The sequence below is a fragment of the Chiloscyllium plagiosum genome, unplaced genomic scaffold, assembly GCF_037043375.1.
Source record: "Chiloscyllium plagiosum isolate Xiang-an unplaced genomic scaffold, Cpla_swu_hap1 HiC_scaffold_52, whole genome shotgun sequence".
NCBI classification, from domain to species: Eukaryota; Metazoa; Chordata; class Chondrichthyes; order Orectolobiformes; family Hemiscylliidae; genus Chiloscyllium; species Chiloscyllium plagiosum.
In genome coordinates, this window is record NW_028270190.1 from 27121403 (window position 1) to 27140722 (window position 19320).

General features: G+C 47.0%; 1 long non-coding RNA gene across 2 annotated transcripts in view; it reads left to right on the forward strand.

Annotated features, from left to right (window-relative positions):
* The first annotated feature begins 4548 nt into the window (after nt 1-4548).
* Nucleotides 4549-19320, forward strand: part of LOC148134893 (uncharacterized) — a 50650-nt gene continuing 35878 nt past the window's right edge. Inside the window, exons 1-2 of one of the 2 annotated variants that reach the window (XR_015755639.1) lie at nt 4549-4761; nt 14211-14333. This is a non-coding gene — a long non-coding RNA (uncharacterized LOC148134893). The remainder of the gene's footprint in view (nt 4762-14210; nt 14334-19320) is intronic. The other variant, XR_015755638.1, reaches the window with a different exon arrangement.

Genomic DNA, 19320 nt, shown 5'->3' on the forward strand with positions numbered 1-19320 from the left:
ATGTGTGGACTGTTACATTTAAAAGGTACCAGGATGGATATTTCAATAGGAAGCGTTTGGAAGGAAATGGGGGAAATGCGAGCAAATGGAACTGGACTAATTGAGGATATTTGGTCTTAATAGACGAGTGGGACCGAAGAGTACTGATCAGCTCCATGACTCCTTGATTCTACATGGAGCACTGCATGGCAACGAGGCAGGCCCATCCCTCACAACACCGGGAACTGGTAGAACCTCAGTACGGAGTGACACTTGTTGTTTGTGCACCGAGGGTCTATGCACAGCTTGATGCAACAACACACAAAGGGGTGGGGGGACATCATGTTGAGGGCGATGTTGGGTATGTTCGCATACTACATTCGCTTGGCGCCTGCCCCATCCATTGTGCCGTCGCCACGTTGTGACCACTTCCGAAAACCCAAAACTTGATTCTGCACCAATTCACACGCAGCCGCCCTCACACGCTCCTGAACACTTTCCCCAATTCCAAACACTTCACCCCTCTCCACACCCACCCAGAGGACGACCGTTGGAATGATAATAAGAACACATCCTGCAGTTAGAAACAAGGGGCTCTCGTGTTTGAGACACTGTTACCACCACCTTAGTGTGGCATTGTATCTGTCTCTTTGTTCCTGTCTCTGTTTCTCTTTCCCTGACCCGCACCCCCCGACTCTCTCTTTAGTGGTTGTTAGTGGATCGTTCTGGAGGCTTATAAACAGTGGTGTCCCACAAGGATCGGTGCTGGGTCCACTGTGTTTTCTCAGTTACAGAAATTACTTGGATGTGAACATAGGAGGCACAGTACCTAAGTGGCAGATTTCACTAAAATTGGAGGTGCAGTGGATAGCGAAGAAGCTTCCCTAGAGTTAGGGGGGATATGGGTGAAATGCAAGCAAATGGGACTGTATTAATTGAGGATACTTGGTCTTAATGGTGAGTTGGACCGAAGGGTCTGTTTCTGCACTGAACAGCTCCATGTCTCTGTGACTCTATTTGGAGCGTTGCAAGGCTACGAGGCCAGTCCCTTCCTTCCCAGCCCCGGGGACAGGTAGAACCATCACTACAGAGTGACACTTGGTGTTTGTGTGCACACAGCCTGATGCAGTCACACACAAAGTGGGGCCATCAGGGTGAGGGCGGTGTTATGTATGTTCATCCCCCCCTTACCTACGGTTTTGTACTTGGACTCCCTGCAGACACAGTCTATCTTAGGCTGCCGGATCAAGTGGATGTTGCCTCGGGTGACTGAAACAGTGCAGTTTTGGGGATGGGCCAGATCAGCGCCATGTCCAAGAACAGAGAGTGCATCACACCTGGTAACCAGGTTTTTACTCATAAATGGGGCGGGAGTGGTACTCCTAAAAGACCAGTGTCTGCTTCACTTTGGCCGTGCACTCCTCCCTAGATTTTATGCACACCCCAACCCCTCTGAGCTATTTTCCCAGCACCTTTAGGCAATGTGTCCAGACTGTGGAGGGAATGAAGAATCAGTCAGCCGAGTTCCCACAGAACATGGCCTCACTCTTGCCTCAATTTCACTTGGTTCCCAAAGTCAGTTGGAACTGATCCCAGATGGTCATGAGTCTGTGCACTGACAGCGGGTGCCAGCAGAAAACGGCGTCAAAATCCATGTACAGGGAGGCGATGACCTGCAGGCCTCTACTGCCTGTAATAGTCTCCCTTGTCAGGGTCACATCCATCCTGATGGACTCAGCAAAGGGCTCTTTCCAACACACAAACAAGGCCGGTGAAAGTGGGCAGCCCTGCCTAACCCTGGATCTGACGGGGAAGCTTCCAGATCCCACCTGTTGATTGAGACTGCGCGAACGATGTTGTTGTGGTGCAGTCGGATCCAATTGCAGACTCCCTCCCCAAAGCCAATTTTGGAGAGTAGGTCCCACATGGAGGTGTGTGTGATATTCTGTCAAAAGCCTTCTCCTGGCCCAGGCTGATGAATTGAGTTTATTGAGGACATGACAAGGATGGTTAGTGAGACAATAGTGGACGATATTGATTTCAGTCCTCCTCATGACAGACTGGTACAAAAGCTTGTTATCAGGGATGAGATGGCAAGATGTATACAGAACTGGAGTAGTAGGAAGACAGAGGGGGCAGTGAATGAATGGTTTAAAGAATGGAGACTTGTGATTATTGGTGTTCTGCAGGGATCAGTGCTGGGAGCTTTGCTGTTTATGGTCGATTTGGAGGAAAACGTGGTTGGTTATTTAATAGGTTTGCATGTTATACAAATATTGGTGGAATTTCAGATAGTGAGGAAGATTGTCAGAGGATACAGCAGTTGGAGTTGAGATTACATATAGTGTGGAAACAGGCCATTTGGCCCAACAAGTCCACACCGCCCCGCCGAAGCGCAACCCCCCCATACCCCTACATTTACCCCTTAGCTAACACTGCGGGCAATTTAGCACGGGAAGAATGTGCAAACTCCACACAGTCAGTCGCCTGAGGCGGGAATTGAACACTGGTCTCCGGCGCTGTCAGGCAGCAGTGCTAACCACTGTGACATCGTGCCGCCCAACAAAAGGGACGTGATCCATTTTCAAAGGTCAAGTGTAGATTTAATAGTGATTGGTAGAACCCTTAGGAGTATTAACTTGCAGAGCGCTGTGGGTGTGCAGGTTTACAGATCATTAAAGGTGGCAGCTCAGGCTTTTAAGGGAGTGAAAAAGGCCTATGGCATGCTTGCCTTCACTGGAAGGGGCATTGAGGATATGGATAGATGAGTTACGCTGGAGCATCATAGAACTTTAATGAGGCCACACTTGCGATACTGTGTGCAGTTCTGGTCACCAGAAGGATGTGGATGCTTTGGAGATGGTACAAAAAAGGTTTACCCGGATGTTGTCTGGTGTGGGGAAGTTTAGCTGTGAAGAAAGTTTGGATAGACTGGGGCTGTTCTCAATAGAATGCAGGAGGTTGAGTGAGCTGATCGATGTTTAAAAGATTTTTACTGGCGTGGACAGAGTGGACAGTATGAGGCTTGTTTCCCAGGGTTGAAGGGGTACAGGGACCACAGGTTCAGGGTGCGAGAGAGGGAGGAAGGGAGAAGTTTAATAGAGATGTGAGTGACAAGTTTTTTACAGAAAGGCTGCTGAGTGCCTGCATTGTGCTGCCAGAGGAAGTGGTGGAAACAGACACGACAGCAGCTTTCAAGAAACACCTGGACGAATACATGAATAGGAAGGGAAGAGAGGAATAGAAATCCTGTAAGTGAAGACAGTTGTAGAAAGTAAGGACAAAATGACTTGTCACAGGCTTGGAGGGCCGAAGGGCCTGTCGCTGTGCTGCGTTGTTCTTAGTTCTCTTCTTCTCTGTGTTCTACGATCTAAGACCTGAGCAAGCCGCAGCTCCATGAGAGCTATTTGAGATTGTGAAACAGCAGTAATTTTAGTTTCTGGCATTACAGCAAATAATCAACACTTGACCAGCATTGCAGAGTAGAAAGGAATCATGATTTAGCTACTGCTACATTGCTCAATATGGGATCTTGCTGTGCATCAATTGTCATCATGCCATCAATGCACGCAGTGAGATTTCTCATCAGCCAACTCCTAGGTTTGGAAAGCTTTCAAAAACGTCTGGCCTGAAAATCAACTTTCGGCTGACATATTTTATGTTTGATGTTGGTGAGAGAGACAATCCCTGGGATCTTGCTCTGCCATCTCTAAAAAAATAAATTCCCTGACTTTTAATTGATACCGTTTCTTTTATCCCAGGGAATTATTATTCGCTTGGAAAATCCAAAGAGAGAGTGAGAGAGTTTGGGCAAGGTGAACATTGAACAGGGCATCCGCCAAGAGGAGAACACAATCCTGAGGCCTATTCCACAGGCCGCACTCCGTGGGGCCCCACTTCAGTTGTGTCCCTTTATTTTCCCAAAGACTGGTTTCATCTGTTGGACCCTAGTTTTTTTAACAGTCCTCTGGTTAATTGGGTCCTGTCAGATTATGGGCCTATCATTTTAAAACAGGTTTGAAGCCTGGGGTTAAAGTAACCAAGGTCTTCAGATTTGACACAAAGCTTTTAACTCCCACGTCCCCACCCACAGCGAGTGTCTGAATGACAGAAATTCCCAAAGAGGAAAGTAAAATCCTAAATGTCAAACTGTCTCTTAAAGACTTGTTATAATGTCAGAGTAATAATGTGTGAATGTTCACATTGAGAGTGAGAGAGAGACTTGTAAATGGGAGAGAGGCAGGAGAAAGACAAACAGGGTGGGTGGGAGGGAGAGACATTTGAGATTGTGAAGTAGCAGTTATGTCAATGCCTGTAGTTGCAACAAATACTGAACATTTAAGCAGCCCCCATCAGAAATATGGAACTAATCTTGCTGCTGACAGGTTTCTGCCTGTGAGATCATGCTGTGCTCTGACAGCCTGCGGCATTGCGATCTTAGCAACGAGCGTTTCAATAAACCAATAGCTTTAATGCTGCCAGGTGGGTCTATAATTGAAATCCCTGAACTTTTTCCCAATTTGATCGTACTCGGGTTTGCTGAGAAATGTTTTGTGTGAAGGAATAACCTCTTGCTGTATAATGTGTTTGAAAACCAAGCCGCCTCTCCAGTTCCAATAACCTTTTTCTCTCCCACTCTATCCGTACACCCCTTGCAGGAATTCCTATTTTGAAACTACGACAGGACAAGAAATCCTTCCCTTGCATAGACCTTTCCTTCAGAGGGGAGTGGCGGACATCAGCCTGAGGCCTATTCGACAGGCTGCACCCCATGGGGCCCGTGTGAGTTGTGTCTATTTTTTAGCCTGAGGTTTGATTTCTTCTGGGATGCCCTCGATTTTTAAAGGTCTCTGGCTAACTGAGATTGATTGTGGCTCTGTCATTTTAATGCAAGTTTGAAGCCTGTGGTGAAAATAAACAGGGCCTTGGGATTTGACACAAGCATGTTAAGTATCTGACACACAGAACTCCAAAAAGAGGAAATTAAAACCCTGAATGTGAAACTCTCCTTAAAAACGTGGTATAATGTCAGAGTAATGTGTGGTGTGTGGGGCAGGATGGACGAGACAGGATAAAGACAGAGTGAAAGAGCGCGGGGGAGAGAGAGAGCGTTACAGCTGGCAGTCACACTGACATCAGGAAAATCCCAGAGGGAACCTCAGCAAATATCCCCACGGTCCGGCCAGTTCTTTGAGGCTACTGAGGGTCATTGTTTAATGTTTTCAAACTGTACAGCTAACCTTTAGAAAGCATACAAATGCTTAAACTGCTTAAAAGGAAAGGAGGAATGATCAAGCTTTTCTGTGCTAGAGTTAACATGACAATGTTCACTGAGATCCAACGAAGTTGAAGTTCTGACATTAATGTCTCAACAGGACAGGCAGCTCTCTGGGAGGGGATTGAGAGACAGTGCAATGTGTCTGACACTCTGGGGTGGAGACAGTAAACCCCTCAGGGACAATAAATCTGCAGAAGAATATGTCAAATTAATTCTCATGTTATTTCTCTCTCTGTCGAGAGATAGAGCAGCTCCGACTGTCTGGTAGAGATTGTCTGTGGTGTTGGGTGTTCCGGGGTTGGGGGGACAGAGAGCGGGACAGACAGATTGATGTACATGTGTGTGTCGAGAGAGAGGGATAGACAGAGATAGATTATTTGGTATCTGCAGCAACAGTTGACACTGAAACAGCTTCACACAGGAGAAAAGAATTAGATTCTCGGGCCGGCTGCTGCTGTAGTGCTGGGCAGGGAACAATGTCAGCTGAGTTGTATCTTTGAGTAAAGTGCACATTATCGCTGATCTTATGAGGGAAGGATATGCTTCCAGTGGAGAGATCAACATAAAAGTAGTTCTTCAGGTGAAGTACCCGTTTCTGACAGTAGCATTGGACACAAAACCCGGTTTAACTCATTAAAAAAAGAGCAGAGTTTATTTAATTAAACATACGCACATTGAATTGTTGGATGCTGAATAAATGTCTCGCCACGAGGACAGTCTGGAAGCATCCACGGGAATGTAGTCATCAAATGGGTCCGAAGCAAAGCGATATGCAAATGGAATCAAATTGTATTTGCACTTTGCATTTACCCCTGTTGACCTAAGAGATGGGTGAATGTGCTGTGGTTCGTTTGGCCATGAGATTGTTTTGCAAGTCGTACTAAATTGGAGGAAGGCAAATTTTGACGGTATTTGCCAAGAACATTGAATATCGGATTGGAAGCAGATACTCGCATTTAAAGGAACAGCCGTCAAAAATGAGATAATCAGAGTACAGAAGTAAGGTGGAATACAGGGCGGGTAGATGTAAGGTGGAGTAAACATTCACATTAGACACCCTGGACTAAAACCCTCTGAAATTGGGTCATGAGATGAGATATTTAAACTAAGAGTCAGTGAGCTCTCTGGCTGAGACAGACAAGGCAATATGCAAGCTCAGGGGCAGCTGTCTGGAACAGGGGTAAGATAAAGGGAGGCCCCACAAATGCCTCAGCTAAAAGACAGTGAAGGAGCAAGTGAGGGCTGCAGAAGCTGGCGATCAGAGTGGAAAAGTGTGGCGCTGGAAAAGCACAGCAGGTCAGGCAACATCCGAGAAGCAGGAGAGTCAGCATTTCGGCCATCAGTCCATCATCAGGAATGTGGGGCGGGGGGAAGGGAACTGAAAGATAAACTGGGGGTTAGTTGATGGTGGGTCATGGGGGAAGAGAGCTGGGAAGGTGATGGGTAAATGCAGGTGGGGAGAGGGTGATAGGTCGGAGGGGAGTGTGGAGTAGATTGTTGGGCAGGAAGATGGACAGATAGGACATATCACGTGGGCGTTGCTGAATTGGAGGTTTGTTTCTGGGATTAGGTGGGGGTAGGGGAGATGAGGAAACTGGTGAAGTTGATGTTAATTTCGCGTGGTCGGAGGGTCCCAAGGTGGAAGATGCTGCGTTCCTCCTTCAGGTATTGGGTGGCTTGGACTTGGCGTGGTGGCGTCCCAGCTCTTGCATGTCTTTGGGACTGTCAGAGTGGGAGTTGAAGTGTTCAGCCACAGGGTTTCTTTGGTGCCTGTGTCCCAGAGATGTTTCCTGAAACAATCCACAAGACGGTGTCCTGTCTCCAAATGTAGAAGAGACCATTTCGTGTGCAACCGACACAATAGATGAGGTGTTAGGATGCACAGAGAAATATCTGCCAGATGTGGAAGGATCCTTGGGGCCTTTGTCAGAGGAAATGGGGGAGGTGTGGATGCAGGTTTTACACAGCTAGCTGCGATTAGGAAGGTGTCGAAGTGGAGGGTGGTTTGGTGGGGTGTGTGGGACTAACCATGCAATTACTTTTGGAATACTTTCTGTGGTCTGCTTCCACATTCACTCCGTGACTCGCTGGTGAGGTCCACGCACCCCCCACCAACCGACCCGTCACTCCCTGCACCTTCACCTGCCACCGCATGAAGTGTAAAACCTGCATTCAAACACCTTCCTGCTCACCCCTGTCCAAGGCTCCAAAGGATCCTTCCACATCTGGCAACGATTTTTTTGTGCATTCAAACACCTCATCTACTGTGCCTTTTGCTCTTGGTGGTGTCTCCTCCACATTGGGGATACAGGACGACAACCGATTCGAGATAGGCAATATGGCTTTGAGCATTCGAATTCGTGTCTAAATGACTTGATGTTTTGAAGAGGTTTGATGAGAAGGCGTTTGGTATGCATTTCATCATTGGACAGAGTATTAAGCATAGGAGTTGGGAGAGTATATTGCAACTGTACAGGACATTGGTTAGGCCGCTCTTGGCATATTATGTGCAATTCTGGTCTCCCCTCTATTGGAAGGATGTTGAGAAACTTGAAAGGGTTCAGAACAGATTTACTAGCATGGTGCCAGGGTTGGAGGATTTGAGCTACAGGGAGATGCTGAATAGTCTGCTGCTGTTTTCACTGGTGTGTCAGAGGCTGAGGGGTGACCGTGTAGAATTTTATAAAATCATGATGAGAATGAATAGGATAAATAGACAAGGTATTTTCCCTGGGGTGGGGGAGCCCGGAACGAGAGGGGATAGGTTTATGGGTGAGAGGAGAAAGATATAAAAGTGACCGAAGGGGCAACGTTTTTCTCGCAGAGGGTGGTGTGTGTATGGAATGAGCGGCCAGAGTAAGTGGTGGATGCTGTTAAATTACAGCATTTGAAAGGCATCTGGATGGGAACATGAATAGAAGTGGTTTGGAGGGATATGGGCCGGATGCTGGCAGGTGGGACTCGATTGGGTTGGGATATTTGGCCGGGATGGACGGGGTGGACTGAAGAGTCTCTTTCCATGCTGTACATCTCTATGATTCTGTGAAAGCAGAGTGGTGGACGTGATCTATATGGACTTCAGTGAGGCACTTGAAAAGGTTCCTCATGGTAAATTGTTTAGCAAATTAAGACCATGTGCAATATCGGGAGAACTAGCCATTTCACTGTAGAATTGGCTCAAAGGGAGAAGACAGAGGGTTTTGGTAGATGGTTATTTTTCTGTCTGGAGGACTATGACCAGCGGTGTCGCACAAGGATTGGTGCTGGGTCCACAGTGTTCTGTCAGTTACATAAATGACTTGGATGTGAATATAAGAGGCATAGTTTCTAACTGGAAGATGGTAACAAAGTTGGAGGTGCAGTCGACAGCGAAGAAGCTAACCTCAGAGTACATCAGGATCTTCATCAGATGGGCCACTGAGCTGAGGAATGGCAGATGGATTTTAATTTAGATAAATGCGAAGTGCTGCATTTTGGGAGGGCAAATTAGGGCAGGACTTGTACACTGTATGGAGTGGTCCTATGGTGTGTTGCTGAACAAAGGGAGTTTGGAGTGCAGGTTCACAGTTACTTCATAGTGGAGTTGCAGGTCGACAGGAAAGTGAAGAAGGCATTTGGCATACTTTCCTGTCTTGGTCAGAACATTGAGTATAGGAGTTGGAAGGTAATGCTTTGGCTGCGCAGGACATTGGTTAGGCCACGTTTAGAATGCTGTGTTCACTTCTGGTCTTCCTGCTGTAGGAACGATGCTGTGAAATTTGAAAGTGTTCTGAAAAGATTTATAAGGATGTTGCCAGTGTTGGAGGGTTTGAGCTGTAGGGAGAGGCTGAATTGACTGGGGCTATTTCCCCTGGAGCATCGGAGGCTGAGGGGTAACCTTACAGAAGTTTTTAAAATTAAGAGGGGTATGGAGAGGGTGACGAGCTATAGTCTTTTCCCCTGTTTGGGGGATTCCAGAACTGGAGGGCATAGGTTTAAGGAGAGGGGAAAGATTTGGAAGAGATCTACTGGGTAAAATGTTCACGCAGATTCTGGTGTGTGTATGAAATGCGCTGCCAGGGGAATTGGTGGACGTGTGTCCTGTTACTTTTAAAAGGCACCAGAATGGATATTTCAATAGGAAGAGATTGGAAAGAAATGGGGGAAATGCGAGCAAATGGAACTGGATTAATTGAGGATATTTGGTCTTAATAGATGAGTGGGACCGAAGGGTACTGATCAGCCCCATGGTTCTGTGAGACTATTTGGAATGTTGCATGGCAACGTGGCCAGTCGCATCCTTCCCAACACCGGGAACAGGTAGAATCTCAGTACGCAGTGACAATTGGTGTTTGTGTACTGAGGGTCTATGCACAGCTTGATGCAGCTCAACACAAAGGGGGTGGGGGGAACATCAGTTTGAGGGCGATGTTGGGTATAATCGCATTCTACATTCGCTTGGCGCCTGCCCCATCCATTGTGCCGTCGCCACGTTGTGGCCACTTCTGAAAACCCAAAACTTGATTCTGCACCAATTCACACGCAGCCGCCCTCACACGCTCCTGAACACTTTCCCCAATTCGAAACACTCCACCCCACCCCACCCCCACCCAGAGGACGACCGGTGGAATGATAATAAGAATACATCCTGCAGTTAGAAACCAGAGGCTCTCGAGTTTGAGACACTGTTACCACTACCTTTGTGTGGCACTATATCTGTCTTTCTGTTCCTGTCTCTGTTTCTCTTTCCCCGACCCCCACACCCTACCTCTCTCTTTAGTGGGTGTTAGTGGATCGTTCTGGAGGCTTATAAACAGTGGTGTCCCACAAGGATCGGTGCTGGGCCAACTGTGTTTTCTCAGTTACATAAATTACTTGGATGTGAACATAGGAGGCACAGTACCTAAGTGGCAGATTTCACTAAAATTGGAGGTGCAGTGGATAGCGAAGAAGCTTCCCTAGAGTTAGGGGGGATATGGGTGAAATGCAAGCAAATGGGACTGTATTAATTGAGGATACTTGGTCTTAATGGTGAGTTGGACCGAAGGGTCTGTTTCCGTCCTGAACACCCACATGACTCTGACTCTATTTGGAGCGTTGCAAGGCAACGAGGCCAATCCCATCCTTCCCAGCATCGGGGACAGGTAGAACCATCACTACGGAGTGACACTTGGTATTTGTGTGCACACAGTTTGATGCAGCCGCAGACAAAGGGGCCATCAGGGTGAGGGCAGTGTTGGTTATGTTCATCCCCCCTTACCTACGGTTTTGTACTTGGACTCCCTGCAGACACAGTCTATCTTAGGCTGCCGGATGAAGTGGAAGTTGCCTCGGGTGACTGAAACAGTGCAATTTTGGGTGATGGGCCAGATCAGCGCCATGCCCAAGAACAGAGAGTGCATCACACCTGGTATCCAGGTTTTTACCCATAAATGGGGAGGGAGTGGTGCTCCTAAAAGACCAGTGTCTGCTTCACTTTGGCCGTGCACTCCTCGCTATATTTTATGCACACATCAACCCCTCCGAGCTATATTCCCAGCACCTTTAGGTAATCTGTCCTGCTTGTTTAGGGAATGAAGGATCAGTCAGCTGAGTTCCCACAGAACATGGCCTCACTCTTGCCTCAATTTCCCTTGGTTCCCAAAGCCAGTTGGAACTGATCCCAAATGGTCATGAGTCTGAGCACTGACAGCGGGTCCCAGCGGAAAATGGTGACAAAATCCGTGTCCAGGGACGCGTTGACCTGCAGGCCTCTACTGCCTGGAATAGTTACCCTTCTCAGGATCACATCCATCCTGATGGACTCAGCAAAGGTCTCTATACAACACACAAACACGCCGGTGAAAGTGGGCAGCCCTGCCTCACCTTGGATCTGACGGGGAAGCTTCCAGATCACACCCGTTTATTGAGACTGCGCGAACGATGTTGTTGTGGAGCAGTCGGATCCAGTTGCTGACTCCGTCCCCAAAGCCAATTTTGGAGAGTAGGTCCCACATGGAGGTGTGTGTGATATTCTGTCAAAAGCCTTCTCCTGGCCCAGGCTAATGAGGCAGGTGTCCACCCCTGACCTGTATGTCGGTGATCATACATCCTTCAGGAGTATGAGGCGCTCAGAGAGATTGTCCTGCCCAGTACAACACAGATTTGGTTGGAATGGATCACCGATCCCAGAGCAGACCAGACTCAGTTGGTGATGACCTTAAGACAGTATTTTGTAGTCTACACGCAGCAATGATATTGGCTTCAATTTCTAATTTCCTCCCTCCTCCCCCTTCCGCTTGTGGATGAGCGTGATGATACCTTTCTGATGTATTTGCTCATGGTTCCTGCCAGAAACAAACTGTCATACACCTCGTGCAGGTCCTGGCCAGTCAAATACCACCGAGCCGAATACATCTCGATAGAAAGCATGGTTTTGTGTAGAAGAGGCCATGCCTCGGTTAATGAATTAAGTTGATTGAGGACATGACGAAGATGACTGGTGACAGAAAAGTCGACGATATTGACTTCAGTCTTCCTCATGACAGACTGGTACACAAGCTTGATATCAGGGGTGAGATGGCAAGATGTATACAGAACTGGGGTAGTAGGAAGACTGAGGGGGCAGTGAATGGATGGTTTAAGGAATGGAGAGTTGTGATTATTGGTGTTCTGCAGGGATCAGTGCTGGGAGCTCTGCTGTTTATGGTCGATTTAGACGAAATCGTGGTTGGTTATTTAATAGATTTGCATATTATTGTGGGATTGCAGATAGTGAAGAAGATTGTCAGAGGATACAGAAGTTCGAGTTTAATCCGGAAAAATGGGAGTTGATCCATTTTCAAAGGTCAAGTGTAGATTTAATAGTGAATGGTAGAACCCTTAGGAGTATTAACATGCAGAGCGATGTGTGTGTGCAGGTTTACAGATCATTGAAAGTGGCAGCTCAGGCCTTTAAGGTAGTGAAAAAGGCCTATGGCATGCTTGCCTTCACTGGAAGGGGCATTGAGGATATGGATAGATGATTACGCTGGAGCATCAGAGAACTTTAGTGAGGCCACACTTGCGATACTGTGTGCAGTTCTGGTCACCAGAAGGATGTGAATGCTTTGGAGCGGGTACAGAAAACGTTTACCCGGATGTTGCCTGGTATGGGGGAAGTTTAGCTGTGAAGAATCGTTGGATAGACTGGGGCTGTTCTCAATAGAATGCAGGAGGTTGAGGGAGCTGATCGATGTTTATAAGATTGTTACTGGCGTGGACAGAGTGGACAGTATGAGGATTTTTTCCCAGGGTTGAAGGGGTACAGGGGCGACAGGTCCAAGGTGCGAGTGACGAAGGAAGGGAGCAGTTTAAAAGAGATGTGAAAGACACGTTTTTCACAGAAAGGCTGCTGAGTGCCTGAAATGTGCTGCCAGAGGAAGTGGTGGAAACAGACACGACAGCAGCTTTCAAGAAACACCTGGACGAATACATGAACAGGAAGGGAAGAGAGGAATAGGAATCCTGTAAGTGAAGACAGTTTTGGAAAGTAAGGACAAAATGACTTGGCGCAGGCTTGGCGGGCCGGACGGCATGTCACTGTGCTGCGTTGTTCTTAGTTCTCTTCTTCTCTGTGTTCTAAGATCCAAGACCTGAGCAAGCTGCAGCTCCACGAGATTGTTCCCATACATATTCCACAGAGCGTGTGTCAATACCCCTTCCACAGGAGGAGAGAGAGGGGGAGCTATTTGAGATGGTGAAACAGCAGTAATTTCAGTTGCTGGCATTAAGCAAATAATCAAGACTTGACCAGCATTGCAGAGTAGAAAGGAATCATGAATTAGCTACTGCTGCATTCCTCTACATGGGATCTTGCTGTGCATCAATTGTCATCATTGCATCTTTGCTCGCAGTGAGTTTTGTCATCAGCCAACTCCTCATTTTGGAAAGGTTTCAAAAAAGTCTGACCTGAAAAACAACTTCTGGCTGACATGTTTAATGCTTAGATGTTGGTGAGAGAGAGAGAGAGAGACAATCCCTGGGATCTTGCTGTGCCATCTCTAAAAATATTTTCCCTGTCTTTTAATTGATCCCGTTTCTTTTATCCCAGGGAATTTTATTCGCTTGGAAAATCCAAAGAGAGAGAGAGAGAGAGAGAGAGTTTGGGCAAGGTGAACTTTAAAAAGAGCATCCTCCAAGAGGAGAACACAATCCTGAGGCCTATTCCACAGGCCGCACTCCTTGGGGCCCCACTTCAGTTGTGTCCCTTTATTTTCTCAAAGACTGGTTTCATTTGTTGGACCCTAGTTTTTTAACAGTCCTCTGGTTAATTGGGTCCTGTCAGATTATGGGCCTGTCATTTTAAAACAGGTTTGAAGCCTGGGGTTAAAGTAACCAAGGTCTTCAAATTTGACACAAAGTTGTTAACCCCCAAGTCCCCACACACAGCGAGTGTCTGACTGACAGAACTTCCCAAAGAGGAAAGTAAAATCCTAAATGTCAAACTGTCTCTTAAAGATTGTTATAATGTCAGAGTAATAATGTGCGAATCTTTACATTGAGAGTGAGAGAGAGACTTGTAAATGGGAGAGAGGCAGGAGAAAGACAGAGAAGGTGGGTGTGAGGGAGAGACATTTGAGATTGTGAATTCGCAGTTTTGTCAGTGCCTGTAGTTGCAACAAATATTGAACATTTAAGCAGCCCCCATCAGAAATATCGAGCTGATCTTGCTGCTGACATTTTTCTGCCTGTGAGATCTTGCTGTGCTCTGACAGCCTGCGGCAATGCGATCGAAGCAACGAGCGCTTCAATTAACCAATAGATTGAATGCTGCCCGGTGGGTCTATAATTGAAATCCCTGATCTTTTTTTCCCAATTTGATCGTAATTGGGTTTGCTGAGAAATGTTTTGTGTGAAGGAAAACCTTTTGCTGTGTAATATGTTTGAAAACCAAGCCGCCTTTCCTGTTCCAGTAACCTTTTTCACTCCCTCTCTCTCCACACACCCCTTGCAGGAATTGTTATTTGAAACTATGACAGTACAAGAAATCCTTCCCTTGGATAGACCTATGCTCCAGAGGGGAGTGGCGGACATCAGCCTGAGGCCTATTCGACAGGCTTCATCCCATGGGGCCCGTGTGAGTTGTGTCTATTTGTTAGCCTGAGGTTTGATCTCCTCTGGGATGCCCTCGATGTTTAAAGGTCTCTGGTTAACTGAGATTGATTGTGGCTCTGTCATTTTAATGCAAGTTTGAAGCCTGTGGTGAAAATAATCAGGGCCTTGGGATTTGACACAAGCATGTTAAGTGTCTGACACACAGAAGTCCAAAAAGAGGAAATTAAAACCCTGAATGTGAAACTCTCCTTAAAAACTTGGTATAATGTCAGAGTAATGTGTGGTGTGTGGGGCAGGATGGACGAGACAGGATAAAGACAGAGTGAAAGAGCACGTGGGAGAGAGAGAGCGTTACAGCTGGCAGTCACACTGACATCAGGAAAATCCCAGAGGGAACCTCAGCAAATATCCCCACGGTCCGGCCAGTTCTTCGAGGCTACTGAGGGGTCACTGTTTAATGTTTTCAAATTGCGCAACTCACCTTCAGAAAGCATACAAATGCTTAAAATGTTTAAAAGGAAAGGAGGAATGATCAAGTTTTTCTGTGCTAGAGTTAACATGACAATATTCACTGAGATCGAAGGAAGTTGAAGTTCTGACATTAATGTCTCAACAGGACAGGCAACTCTCTTGGAGGGGATTGAGAGACATTGCAAAGTGTCTGACACTCTGGGGTGGAGACAGTAAACACCTCAGGGACAATAAATCTGCAGAAGAATATGTCAAATTAATTCTCATGTTATTTCTCTCTCTGTCGAGAGATAGAGCAGCTCCATCTGTCTGGTAGAGATTGTCTGTGGTGGGGGGGTGTTCCGGGGTTGGGGGGAGAGAGAGAGGGACAGACAGATTGATGTACATGTGTGTGTCGAGAGAGAGGGATAGACAGAGAGAGATTATTTGGTATCTGCAGCAACAGTTGATACTGAAACAGCTTCACACAGGAGAAACGGATTAGATTCTCGGGCCGGCTGCTGCTGTAGTGCTGGGCAGGGAACAATGTCAGCTGGATTGTGTTTTTGAGTAAAGTGCACACGATCGCTGGTCTTATGAGGGAAGGATATGCTTCCAGTGGAGAGATCAACATAAAAGTAGTTCTTCAGGTGAAGTACTCGCTTCTGACAGTAGCATTGGACACAAAACCCTGTTTACCTCATTAAAAAAAGAGCAGAGTTTATTTAATTAAACATACGCACATTGAATTGTTGGATGCTGAATAAAGGTCTCGCCACGACGTGAGTCTGGAAGCATCCACGAGAATGTAGTCATCAAATGGGTCCGAAGCAAAGCGACATGCAAATGGAATCAAATTTAATTTGCATTTTGCATTTACCCCTGTTGACCTAAGAGATGGGTGAATGTGCTGTGGTTCGTTTGGCCATGAGATTGTTTTGCAAGTTGTACTAAATTGGAAGATGGCAAATTTTGACGGTACTTGCCAAGAACATTTAATAGCTGATTGGCAGCAGATACCCGCAGGTAAAGGAACAGCTAAAAAATGGGAAGCCGTCAAAAATGAGATAATCAGAGTACAGAAGTAAGGTGGAATACAGGGCGGGTAGATGTAAGGTGGAGTAAACATTCACATTAGACACCCTGGACAAAAACCCTCTGAACTTGGATCATGAGATGGGGAATTCATATTTAAACTAAGAGTCAGTGAGCTCTCTGGCTGAGACAGACGAGGCAATATGCAAGCTCAGGGGCAGCAGTCTGGAACAGGGGTAAGATAAAGGAAGGCCGCCACAAATGCCTCAGATAAAAGACAGAGAGGAGCAAGTGAGGGCTGCAGAAGCTGGCGATCTGAGTGGAAAAGTGTGGCGCTGGAATAGCACAGCAAGTCAGGCAACATCCGAGAAGCAGAAGAGTCAGCATTTCGACAATCCGCCCATCATCAGGAATCTGGGACGGGGGGAAGGGAACTGAAAGATAACCTGGGGGTTAATTGGTGGTGGAGCTGGGGGGAAGAGAGCTGGGAAGGTGATGGGTAAATGCAGGTCGGGAGAGGGTGATAGGTCGGAGGGGAGTGTGGAGCAGATTGTTGGGAAGGAAGATGGACAGATAGGACATGTCACGTGAGTGTTGCTGAATTGGAGGTTTGTTTCTGGGATGAGGTGGGGGTAGGGGAGAGAGGAAACTGGTGAAGTCGATGTTAATTCCGCGTGGTCGGAGGGTCCCAAGGTGGAAGTTGCGGCGTTCCTCCTTCAGGCATCGGGTGGCTTGGACTTGGCAGTGGTGGTGTCCCAGGTCTTGCATGTCTTTAGGACTGTCAGAGTGGGGGTTGAAGTGTTCAGCCACAGGGTTTGTTTGGTGCCTGTGTCCCAGAGATGTTTCCTGAAACAATCCACAAGACGGTGTCCTGTCTCCAAATGTAGAAGAGACCATTTCGTGTGCAACCGACACAATAGATGAGGTGTTAGGATGCACAGAGAAATATCTGCCAGATGTGGAAGGATCCTTGGGGTCTTTGGCAGAGGAAATGGGGGAGGTGTGGATGCAGGTTTTACACAGCTTGCTGCGATAAGGGAAGGTGTCGAAGTGGAAGGTGGTTTGGTGAGGTCTGTGGAACTAACCAGGCAATTACTTTTGGAATACTCTCTGTGGACTGCTTCCACATTCACTCCGTGACTCCCTGGTGAGGTCCACGCCCCTCCACCAACCGACCCGTCACTCCCTGCACCTTCACCTGCCACCGCATGAAGTGTAAAACCTGCATTCAAACACCTTCCTGCTCACCCCTGTCCAAGGCCCCAAATGATCCTTCCACATCTGGCAACGATTTTTTTGTGCTTTCAAACACCTCATCTACTGTGCCTTTTGCTCTTGGTGGTGTCTCCTCCACATTGGGGATACAGGACGACAACCGATTCAGGACAGGCAATATGGCTTTGAGCATTCGAATTCGTGTCTGAATGACTTGATGTTTTGAAGAGGTTTGATGAGAAGGCGTTTGGTATGCATTTCATCATTGGACAGAATATTAAGCATAGGAGTTGGGAGAGTATATTGCAACTGTACAGGACATTGGTTAGGCCGCTTTTGGCATATTATGTGCAATTCTGGTCTCCCTTCTATTGGAAGGATGTTCAGAAACTTGAAAGGGTTCAGAACAGATTTACCAGCATGGTGCCAGGGTTGGAAGATTTGAGTGACAGGGAGAGGCTGAAAAGTCTGCTGCTGTTTTCACTGGTGTGTCAGAGGCTGAGGGGTGACCGTGTAGAATTTTATAAAATCATGAGGAGAATGGATAGGATAAATAGACAAGGTATTTTTCCTGGGGTGGGGGAGCCCAGAACGAGAGGGGATAGGTTTACGGTGAGAGGAGAAAGATATAAAAGTGACAGAAGGGGCAACTGTTTGCTCGCAGAGGGTGGTGTGTGTATGGAATGAGCGGCCAGAGGAAGTGGTGGATGCTGTGAAATGACAGCATTTGAAAGGCATCTGGATGAGTACATGAATAGGAGTGGTTTGGAGGGATATGGGCCGGATGCTGGCAGGAGGGACTCGATTGGGTTGGGATATTTGGCCGGGATGGACGGGTTGGACTGAAGAGTCTCTTTCCATGCTGTACATCTCTATGACACTATGAAAGCAGAGTGGTGGACGTGATCTGTATGGACGTCAGTGAGGCACTTGAAAAGGTTCCTCATGGTAAATTGTTTCGCAAATTAAGACCATGTGGAATATCGGGAGACCTAGCCATTTCACTGTAGAATTGGCTCAAAGGGATAAGACAGAGGGTTTTGGTGGATGGTTCTTTTTCTGTCTGGAGGACTATGACCAGCGGCGTCGCACAAGGATTGGTGCTGGGTCCACAGTGTTCTGTCAGTTGCATATTTGACTTGGATGTGAATATAAGAGGCATAGTTTCTAACTGGAAGATGGTAATAAAGTTGGAGGTGCAGTCGACAGCGAAGAAGCTAACCTCAGAGTACAACAGGATCTTGATCAGATGGGCCACTGAGCTGAGGAATGGCAGATGGATTTTAATTTAGATAAATGCGAAGTGCTGCATTTTGGGAGGGCAAATTAGGGCAGGACTTGTACACTTTATGGAGTGGTCCTATGGTGTGTTGCTGAACAAAGGGAGTTTGGAGTACAGGTTCATAGTTACTTCATAGTGGAGTTGCAGGTAGACAGGATAGTGAAGAAGGCATTTGGTATGCTTTCCTGTCTTGGTCAGAACATTGAGAATAGGAGTTTTTAGGTAATGTTTTGGCTGCGCAGGACATTGGTTAGGGCACGTTTAGAATGCTGTGTTCACTTCTGGTCTTCCTGATGTCGGAACGATGCTGTGAAATTTGAAAGTGTTCTGAGAAGAATTATGAGGATGTTGCCAGTGTTGGAGGGTTTGAGCTGTAGGGAGAGGCTGAATTGACTGGGGCTATTTCCCCTGGAGCATCGGAGGCTGAGGGGTAACCTTACAGAAGTTTTTTTAAAATTAAGAGGGGCATGGAGAGGGTGAAGAGCTGTGGACCTTTCCCCTGTGTGGGGGATTCCAGAACTGGAGGGCATAGGTTTAAGGTGAGGTGAAAGATTTGGAAGAGATCTAATGGACAAAATGTTCACGCAGATTCTGGTGTGTGTATGAAATGCGCTGCCAGGGGAATTGGTGGATGTGTGTACTGTTACTTTTAAAAGGCAGCAGGATGGATATTTCAATTGGAAGAGTTTGGAAGGAAATGGGGGAAATGCGAGCAAATGGAACTGGATTAATTGAGGATATTTGGTCTTAATAGACGAGTGGGACCGAAGGGTACTGATCAGCCCCATGATTCTGTGACACTATTTGGAATGTTGCATGGCAACGTGGCCAGTCGCATCCTTCCCAACACCGGGAACTGGTAGAATCTCAGTGCGCAGTGACACTTGGTGTTTGTGGACTGAGCGTCTATGCACAGCTTGATGTAGCTCCATACAAAGGTGGTGGTGGGGGGAACATAAGGTTGAGGGCGATTTTGGGTATATTCGCATTCGACATTCGTTTGGCTCCTTCCCCATCCATTGTGCCG